An 11,237-nucleotide genomic window follows, 5' to 3' on the forward strand; every position below is an offset into this window, starting at 1 on the left:
TCAGGGATACAAGGCACATACCTAAACATAGTAAAGGCAATATACAGCAAGCCTGTAGCCAACATCAGATTCAGACTCCATGGAGAGAAACTTAAATCAATCCCACTGAAATCAGGGACAAGGCAAGGCTGCCCACTCTCTCCATATCTCTTCAACATAGTACTTGAGGTTCTAGCTAGAGCAATTAGACAAGTAAAGGGGATCAACGGGATACAAATCGGAAAGGAAGAAGTCAAAGTTTTACTATCCACAGATGATATGATAGTATACCTGAGTGACCACAAAATTCAACCAGAGAACTCCTTCAGCTGATAACCACCTTCAGCAAAGGGCTGGATACAAAATTAACTTAAAAAAAAGCCCTCCTGTATACCCAAGAAAAAAGGGCCGAGAAAGAAATCAGGGAAACAACACCCTTCACAATAGCCACTAATAACATAAATTACCTTGGTATGACTCTAACCAAGCATGTGAAAGATCTATTTGAAAAAAACTTCAAGTCTCTGAAGAAAGAAATTGAAGACATCAGAAGATGGAAAGATCTCCCATGCTCATGGATCGGTAGGATTAACATAGTGAAAACGGCAATTCTGCCAAATGCAATCTACAGATTCAGTGAAATTCCCATCAAATTACCAACACAATTCTTTACAGATCTTGAAAGAAAAATTCTCAACTTCATATGGAGAAACAAAAATTTCCAAAATTATCCTGTACAACAACAAATCATCTGGAGGTATCTCCATCCCTGATCTCTCTGTACTACAGATCAATAGTAATAAAAACTGCATAGTATTAGCATAGAAACAGAAAGGTGGATCAATGGAACCAAATAGAAGACCCAGAAATAAACCCACACACCAATAATACTTGATTTTTGACAACGAAACCAAAACCATTCAATGAAAAAAGGACAGCATCTTCAACAAATGGTGCTGGTCCAACTGGATGTCTACATGTAGAAAAATGAAAATAGATCCATATTTATCACCCTGCACAAAACTAAAGTCCAAGTGAATCAAAGACCTCAATATAAAACCAGATACACTAAACCTGTTAGAAGAAAAAGTGGGGAAGAGCCTAGAACTCATTGTCACAGGAGATAACTTCCTGAACAGAACACCATCAGCACAGGCTCTAAGAGCAACAATCAATAAATGAGACCTCATGAAACTGAAAAGCTTCTATAAAGCAAAAGACACTGTTGTCAGAACAAGTGAAATTTGGGAAAGGGCCTTCACCAACCCTACATCTGATAGAGGGCTGATATCCAGAATATATAAGGAACTAAAAAAGTTAAAGGGCAATAATTCAAACAATCCAATTAAGAATGGGTTACAGAGCTAAATAGAATTCTCTGTAGAAGAATATAGAATGGCAGAGGAACACTTAAAGAAATGCTCAACATCCTTAGCCATCAGAGAGATGCAAGTCAAACGTCCCTGAGATTTCACCTTACACCCATCAGAATGGCTAAGATCAAAAACTCAAGTGACAAAACATGCTGGAGACAATGTGGAGAAAGGGGAACCCTCCTCCATTGCTGGTGGGAAGGCTAATGTGTACAACCACTTTGGAAATCAATCTGGCACTTTCTCAGACAATCAGGAAAACTACTTCTTCAAGACCTAGCTATACCACTCCTAGGCATATATCCAAAAGATGCTCAAGTATAGAACAAGGACATTTGCTCAACAATGTTTGTAGCAGCTTTATTTGTAAATAGCCAGAACCTGGAAACAATACAGATGTCCATCAATGGAGGAATGGATACAGAAATTGTGGTACTTTTACACAGTGGAATACTAATCAGCAATTAAAAACAAGGAAATCATGAAATTTGCAGGCAAACTGTGGGATCTAGAAAAGATCATCCTGAGTGAGGTATCACAGGAGCAGAAAGACACACTTATATACTCACTTATAAGCGGGTACTTATAAGACTTATAAGACCTATAAGATAGGATAAACATACTAAAATCTATACACCTAAAGAAGATAAACAAAAAAGAGGATCAGGGGTAAGCTGGACATTCTTACCTAGAAAGACAAAGGGGATCAACAATGGAAGTAGGAGAAAACAAGTAATGGGACAGGAGCCTACAACAGAGGGCATCTGAAAGACTCTACCTAGCAGTGTATCAAAGCAGATGCTGAGACTCATAACCAAGCCTTCGGCAGAGTGTAGGGAATCATATGAAAGAAGGGGGAGTTAGTGTGACTGAGAGGCTACAGGAGCTCCACAAGGACCAAATATATCAGGGCACAGGGGTCTTCTATGAGACTGTTTCTCCAACAAAGGACCATGCATGGATATAACCTAAAACCCCTGCTCAGATGTAGCCTGTGGTAGCTCAATATCCAAGTTGGTTTTCCTAGTAAGGGAAACAGGAACTATTTCTGACATGAACTCAAGTTCTGGCTCCTTTACCTCCCCCCAGTCCCTGAGGGAGGAACAGCCTTGTTAGGCCACAGAGGAAGACATTGCAGCCAGTCCTGAAGATACCTGATAGGCTAGGGTCAGATGGAAGGGGCGGAGGTCCTCCCCTATCAGTGGACTTGGAAGAGGGCAGCGAGGAGATGAGGGACGGAGGGTGGGATTGGAAGGGAAAGAGGGAGGGGGTTACGGCTGGGATACAAGTGAATAACCTGTGATTAAAAAAAATAAAATAAAGTAATTCAAAAAAGAAACAAACTTCTTAGCAGTTCTCAGAGCAGAATTGGAGGGCTGAGTGATGTGAGAGAGGTGTTAAGGAGTTTGCATTTTCAGCCATCCAAGTGTGCTGGAGGTGAGAGTAAGGGCAATTGCTGCTTTGTGGAATTCCAGAAGGATTTAGTCAATTTTATTCTGTGTTTGACTCCCAGGAATGGGAAGCATTTCAAGCCTACTGCTTTTTACGAATAGAATGTGCTGGATTTTGGCCACCCAGCTGGGTGGTGGGATTTGGCTAATGTGAAATGGGCTCCTAAAGCTCCCAGTGCCTGGAGGAAGGATCATCACTCCCACTGGAGTCTTGGCCATCCTGGCCCTGTAGAGGAAAGCAAGCACACCTGTTCTATGCACCAGGGCGAATGTTATGGTTCAAGGAAGGAGAGACTGTTTGTGGCGCAGCATGGGGGAGATCCAGCAGCTGGCGTGGGAATTCTGTTGGAAACAAGGTAACAACCTGGGCTTCAGCTGTGCTACACACCTCATTCTACAAAGCCAGCTGCAGCCACAAGGACCGGTTTGCTGAACTTTCTAGGCACAGGTGGTTTTCCACATGTCGATTTTATCACTGGGCGTTAGGCTCCCACAGCGTCTCAGTCTGAGGTGCCAAGAGACAGATCGGTAAGCAAGTGCAGGTTGCTTCAAACAGTGGCATGAAACAAAGCAAAATAAAAGGGGTTTACTTCTCATTTTGTTTACTCAGCTCACAATGCTTTAAGATAAACCCAGATGTCAATTAAGACTGGCACATTCCTTAGAAACCTTTTTTATATGGCAGCATTAGAGATATTTTGTTTCACATGTATTTATCTATTGGGTTGTCATGACCTCTACCCCTGGAATGCACACACACACACACACACACACACACACACACACACACACACACACAACTCAGGACAGGTCCAAAACTCTGTCTCTACTGATAATACACAGCTGCTGGGTCATAAACATTGAGTACACGGATTTAAATTACATTATTCTGAACATTGCTTAAAATAATTCAGACTCGCATTTTGTGAAGAGATGGACAGCAAATAGTTGTATGCTCCCTGCTTGCTGTCTCCTCAGTATCTTAGCATAGACAACCTCTCCCGGCAATCTCTTCTCTCTCTCCTTCCTCTTGGGCAGCAAGGCGAACCCCACCCTTACTCGCTGGAGTTTGGTTTTTAACTTCCCTTCCACACCCTTCCAGAACACACACATTCCCATTCCAAAACTGATTTTACAAAGACCTTTTAAACACACTGATGCAACTTGGTGTGCCCTACGGAGAATATACAGTGAGGTTTTTTTTTTTTTTTTTTTGATCTTCAGCTACATTTTCAGCTTTGTGAGAAACCTTGTCATCAAAGGAGATGGCTTTGGTCTGTCTTGTTGGTGTTGCCAACAAGACAGACCCTCGATCCACGAATTCCCGCGTGTTCATTGGGAATCTTTGGCACTCTCGTGGTCACGAAGCCCGATGCGGAGGCCATCTTTTCAAAGTATGGCACAATTGTGGGTTGCTGTGTGCATATGGGCTTTGCCTTCGTCCAGTATGTTAGTGAAAAAAAAAAATGCCCAGGGTGATGTAGTGGGAGAGGATGGCAAAATAATTGCTGGCCAGGTTTTAGATAATAACCTGGATTCAGAGCCAAAAGTGAATCGAGGAAAAGCAGGTGTGAAGAGATCTGCAGCGAAGAGGTACGCTCAGTACCCGAACACCCTTCTGCCCCTCGACTCAGTTCTCTATAATGATTGGATGTATGGTTACCCAGCACGTGTTCCCGCTCCTCCTCGTCCTCCTCCTCTTTCTCAAGCTGTGGTGCCTTCTAAATTCCGACGTGTTTCTGGAAACACCTCACAAAGGGGCAAGAGTGAATTAATTCAATTCGAAGAGTTGACAACGGGGATCTTCCAAGTCTGGAAAGCTGACCTTCAGGCAATTAAGGAGGCGCTGACTCAGATAAAACAAAAAAAAGTGGAATTCTCTGCTGGAAAGCCTGGGGGGAAAATTGAAAAAAGAACAAAGCAAACAATCAGAAGAGATGAAAAATGAAAAGTCTGAAAAAGAGCAGAGGAGCGCCTCTGTGAAGGAGGATGAGACTAATATGAAAATGGAGTCTGAGGCAGTGAGATGACTCTGCTGAGGAGCGGGACCTGCTGAGTGATGACAACAATGAGGATGGGGGTATGATGGGCTGGAGTTGCACAAGGATGATGAACAAGGCCGAGGAAGGAAAGGATGAGGAAGACAGTGCCAACAGGAAGGAGGACTCCTATGCACAGAACGGAGTTTAGAAATCTTATCCCATTATTCATTTACCTGGGCGCTTGCGAAAAATCAAATTAACATCAGATCATTTCCCCTAGTATCTTCAGCAAATTGCCACTATTCTCCTTCTTCTAGTCCTTCCTGTGTCATTAATTCATTATTGCCCATCACCTAGTTCCATGTTCCCCTCCTTTGTTGCTCCCTAATTGCTTTGTTAAGCCTCACCCTGTAAGTTTTACTTTAATTTCGATACCTCTTAGGCTTAACAGTAAAAAGATGTATAGTTTTTAGCAACTGTGTCCCAAATAATCTCTTGCTATGCAGGGAGTACAGTTCTTCCCATTTATGTAATTTCAGTAGTTGCTTCCCTAACTGCAGAGGCATCTCATTTACTTGTAATCCCAAGAGCAGCTTTGCATTAGAGGTGTGTGTTTTCCCTTTCGAGTGGGGCTGTTCGACACCAATGTGACCATCTATTTTTGCGAACTGGAGTTGCAAGTGCATCTTACAGGAAAATAGTGTAATAGTTTTAGTATTTGTTTTCTAAAGTTAATACCATGATATATATATATATATATATATATATATATATATATATATATATATATATATATATATATATATATATATATATATATATATATATATATATATATATATATATATATATATATAGTGAGCAGCCTAATGTTTGAGTTTTTTTTCTCAAAATAATTCCTCATTAAACCAGAAGAAAAAACTCAGGTTCTGTAAAGAATTGTGTTGGCATTTTGATGGGAATTGCATTGAATCTGAAGATTGCTTTTGGCAGGATGGCCATTTTCACTACATTAATCCTATCAATCCATGAGCATGGGAGATCTTTCCATCTTCTGATATCTTCTTCAATTTCTTTCTTCAGAGACTTGAAGTTTCTTTTCAAATAGGTCTTTCACTTGTTTGGTTAGAGTCACACTGAGGTAGTTTATGTTATTAATGGCTATTGTGAAAGGTTTTGTTTCCCTAATTTTTTTCTCAGCCCTTTTGTCTTTCTTATACAGGAGGGTTACTGATGTTTTTGAATTAATTGTTTATCCAGCCACTTTGCTGAAGGTGTTTATCAGCTGAAGGGGTTCTCTGGCTGAATTTTTGAGGTTACTAATGTATATTCTCATATTATCTGCAAATAGAGATACTTTAACTTCTTCCTTTCTGATTTGTATCTCCTTGAAAGAGGAACTCTTCTCCATTGCTGGTGGGAATGTATACCTGTACAACTTTGGAAATCAATCTGGTGCTTCCTCAGACAATAAGGAATAGTGCTACTTCAAGATCTAGCTATACCACTCCTAGGCATATATCCAAAAGATGCTCAAGTATACAATAAGGACATTACTCAACCATGTTTGTAGCAGTTTTATCTGTATTAGCCAGAATCTGGAAACAACCCAGGTGTCCCTCAGTTGAGGAAAGGATACAGAAATTGTGGTAACATTTACATAATGGAATATTACTCAGCAATTGAAAACAGGGAAATCATGAAATTTGCAGCCAAATTGTGGGAACTAGAAATGATCATCCTGAGTAAGGTATCCCAGAAGCAGAAAGACACACATGGTATAAACTCACTTATAAGTAGATATTAGATATATAATATAAGATAAACATACTAAAATCTGTACACCTAAAGAAAATAAGTAAGAAAGAGGTCCCTGGGTAAGATGATCAATCCTTAGAAAGGCAAAAAGGATGGACATCAGAAGAGGGAGAAAACAGGGAACAGGACAGGAGCCTATCACAGAGATCCTCTGAAAGACTCTACCCAGCAGGGTATCAAAGCAGATGCTGAGACTCATAGCCAAACTTTGGGCAGAGTTCAGGGAATCTTATGAAAGAAGAGGGAGATAGAAAGACCTGGAGGGGAGAGGATTTCCACAAAGAGAGCAACAGAACCAAAATCTTGGCCCAGGGGTCTTTTCTGAGACTGATACTCCAACCAAGGACCATGGATGGAGATAACCTAGAACCTCTGCACAGATGTAGTACATGGCAGCTCAATGTCCAAGTGGGTACCCTAGTAATGGGAACAGGGAGTGTCTCTGACATGAACTCAGTAGCTGACTCTTTGATCACATCCTCAGGATTGGGGAGCAGCCTTACCAGCCCACTGAGGAACACAATGCAGCCAATCCTGATGAGACCTGATAGGCTAGGGTCAAAGGGAAGGGGAGGAGGACCTCCCCTATCAGTGGACTTGGGGAGGGGCATGGGAGGAGATGAGGGAGAAGGTGAGTTTGAGAGGGGATGAGGAAGGAGGCTACAGTTGGGACACAAAGTATTCACTGTAATTAATAAAAAATAAATAAATTTAAAAAAGAAAACAAAAAAAAAGAAAAAAATTCAGACTCTTGACTTCAAGTCAAGAAGTTTCACTTGGAAACTTCTTGTTGCTTAGGACAGCTTGATGCTGTCAATATAATGCTACAGCTTGTCAATATCTCAAGATGTCAGGTACATGTAAGGCAAGGTTCACTGTGAAAACAATGATCCCAAATATGCATTTTAATTTGTCTTCTTAATACTTTAGATACTGATTTGGAAACATCTTGGACAATCCATTAACTTGATGGATTTTTCTCATTTTATTGAAAATATTATATTAGCATTATTTCCACACAAGATTTCTGTAGTTCATTTAAGGCATCAGTACATTTTGGGAGGGTCGGTTTTCAAAGGGGAAAATCTGCTAAGAGACTGTGATATACTGAAAGAAAAAAAAATCACATGAGCAATTTTCTCTGCTGAGCTTTCTTTATGATGTTAAATGACCTCTATATGCTCTTGTTCCATTTCACATTATGACCAGCTTCTGATGAACAGGGGTGAGAGTGTCAGTTTGTATATTTACATTTGAGAAACTTAATTTCATTATCATTTGTATGTAAAAGTAAACCTAAATGTTAGTGCTGCTATTTGTCTCTGGACTCCAACAGGGTATATGCCAGGCATTTTAGAAATGGTTGAGTTTGATCAACCATATAGTGTGATGTTCTTCGTTTCCTCAGGCCATATTTTATTTTTCCTCTGATCCTAAGAATGTTTATTAATCTCTCATGCAGAACTAAGACACATTATTTTTTTTCTGGATTGTATTCATTTCTTTTTCTTTTTTTAAACGTTTATTTTATTTATTTATTACATATACAGTGTTCTACCTGCATGCCGGCAGAGGGCACTAATTCTCATAGATGATTATGAGCTACCATGCGGTTGCTGGGAATTGAACTCAGGACCTTTGGAAGAACAGATGGTGCTCTTAACCTCCAGCCTGAGTTTCTTTATTCTTAAATAAATCTGTGCTGCTTGGGTTAGTGATGGCTAAACAGGAATAACAAGATGGCTTTCTAAACAGAGATGTGGCATCCATGAAATTCTCCAGCACTTACATCGATCACAATCCCCTCTTCCTCTCCATTCTCCTCTTCTGATCTCATGTGCAAGGACCACCCTTCTGTGACTCTTACTGCCCTCAAGGTTGTCATCACATTAAGCCTGAATTCTTTTGAGTAAATACATTTGATTTAACATATCTATCTGTCAAGCATCTCTGTATCTACTCTGTGTGTTTATGGACTTGTAGATCCCTTCATTTTGTGAAGGGAGCTACAAAGATATTGGGACAAATGCTGTAAACAAAAATTACTAATGGAAAGAAACTATTGCTTTATGTAGCACTTGAAGTAGAACCGGAAAAGAAGAAAAGAATCTCGATTGAGTTATTTATCCTGGGCTTGCGGTAGGATCTGAAGAGTATGCACACTGATTTCAGGCTTTCCTGGAAGGGGTAGGATCCTCTGTCATTTCATTTCTCATGTCTCTAAAGCTTGTCTTTTGTTGCAGCTGCATCTGTGGAGGTAGTTGTTCCCAACTTTTGATTGTAGGTCTGGGGTAGGGCCTGAAATTCTATCAAGTTCCCCCACATGATGCTGGTGCTGCAGAATTCAGCTTTGGAACTGAGAACCACTTTTGAAGGTAAGGGCTAGGAGGAAAGAGATGAATAGGTTTGACAAACTCTAGGCCAGAGGCCAAGATTTAATTTAGCGGATGGGTTAGGAGTCACCTTGCCTTTCTGGGTAAGGTCTTGACTATGCCAAAGATTGCCAGCATTGGCTGGCTCCTTAAGATGCTTAATGTGGCTCTGAGAAGAATGTCACAATATTTCTGGCTGAGAATCTGTCAGACATCTCATGTCCATACACATGAGGAAATTATTAAAGGGCCTTTTTTTTTTTTTTTTCAAATTCACGGTCCCCTAGTTGGAAATGATAGCTTATGCTGAACAGATGCATTGTTCTTCACTTATATCTGATATATGTTTTATATGATTTAAATTGATTTTTTATATTATTAATTTTATTCATAGAATGACCTTTATCCATGTTGTGATATCTGTCCTTAGTGCTTAGAACCATTTTGTTTGATTCTTCTAAGCATTTGTTTCATCATGATGCATGGCCCATACTTATTTGAATTATGGCACATTTGTACAGATATAAATTATCAATCTATAATGTGAAGATGTGAAGGAAAAAAACAGAATTGATAACAGGCAGCTATATGAGGCTGATAAGATTGCCTAAAGGCTATATCTAATATCTGTGCTCACTCAGAGCTAAAGTCACCACAGTTACCCTAAAGCTGCAGCCAAGTGACTCAATGCTTAGAAGAGACTGTCATTCAACTGTCACTCGGAGCTGACACACTGAAAATAAGCCATGATTGATTAGAATGCAATCTTGAAAACTGAGTTGCTTCTAGCTTATTTTATGGAAGAGTCTGTGGGACACCATGATCTTGGCCGTAAATATTCTGCCAGCCATAATGAGAGGTACTGCTCTGGCCTTGAAAAACCCACAAAGTATTCTTGTTCTCACATTGCATCACAAAATGGCCACTGAGAAGAAAATACTAAAAGGATTTTGGAAGAACTAAGTGCTGAATTTGTTTGTTTGTTTATTTGTTACGTTGATTGGAACCTTATCGTGGGTCCCAATTTAGTGCACCTGGTGGTCCCACATAGTTTGCTATGCATCTGTCAGTGTTCCCTTCCTGTGGAAGGAGATTCTCTGCACTGTAACTTAGGGTTGTCTAGGTTTTTTTTTTGTTGTTGTTGTTGCTTTTTGACTATAAAATGAGGTAGATATGAGAATGAGGCATGTGATGTTAGTGATGATTGTCAACATGACAGAATCTAGATTTAGTAAAACACCGGTCATTGGCGATGCTGTGAATGATTATCTTGATTAAATTAATTGAGGTGGGAAGACCTGCCAGCTCTGAGTAGATCATCTACCAGGTAAGGGATCCTGGGCCGTGTAAGAGTGAAGTGAGCTGATTACGAGCATGCACCAAGCATTCGAAGTTCTCTTCTGTCTGGAGACACTGTATGACCAGTTGCTTTAAGTTCTTGATACTTTGTCTTCCCCATGAAGGAACAGTAAGCTCAGATTAGCTCTTTCTTATTTAAGTTGATTTTGTTAGAGTACTTTATCACAGCAGCAGAAAAAGAAACTACCACAGAACGGTTCTGAGATAAGAATTCAAAAACAGAAGAAGAGAAAATTATTTAGGCCACCTTTATACATGCAAGTGAACTAAAGAGAAAAGATAGCTAGCCAGATCCTTGGAAAAAGCACATACAGACAACTATGCATTGAATGGTAAATTAAATACTTTTAGGTTTTGGAGAGTCTCCAGGCTTCCCACTCGAATGACTATGCAATGTTTTGAAAGAGAAATCTATTCTAGGAGTTGAAGCTAAATTTATTGAAAACAACTTTTTTGGTATTTTTTTAAAGTATAGCTTAAGTAACTTATTCATTACCAATAATTGCTAATTTAAGGGCATTAAATTTTCTAAAACAGCTATGAACTATCTTGTCTAAATATAAATTAAAAGTTTCTTTTTTAATTTTTAAAAGTTAAAAAAAAAGTTACAAAAACCCCTTAGTGTTAAGTCCATGATATCGAAACCAACTTGTGTGAGACTCTGACCAAAGATTTTTAACTAAGACTAAGTATTGGTGATATTCCCTTTCTTTTTTCCTCAGTGTGAGTAATGGCAAAACTCCCTGAGTTAATAAAATGAATGCCACAAAAATAAACGATAATATGTGGTCCCATATTAATCTGTGGCTAACGACATGATGATGACATAATGTACAGGGATGCTCTTGGGGACATTGCTAGCTTCATTTTCAAATAAGGCATCTAACGTTCGGAGAACACAAG

At 39.6% G+C, this 11,237-nt stretch overlaps 1 pseudogene; it reads left to right on the forward strand.

Annotated features, from left to right (window-relative positions):
* Window positions 1-4,068: 4,068 nt before the first annotated feature.
* Window positions 4,069-4,993, forward strand: LOC129670693 (heterogeneous nuclear ribonucleoprotein C-like; annotated as a pseudogene).
* Window positions 4,994-11,237: the final 6,244 nt, after the last annotated feature.

This window comes from Psammomys obesus, unplaced genomic scaffold, assembly GCF_907164565.1.
Source record: "Psammomys obesus unplaced genomic scaffold, mPsaObe1.curated_primary_1811, whole genome shotgun sequence".
Taxonomy (NCBI): Eukaryota; Metazoa; Chordata; class Mammalia; order Rodentia; family Muridae; genus Psammomys; species Psammomys obesus.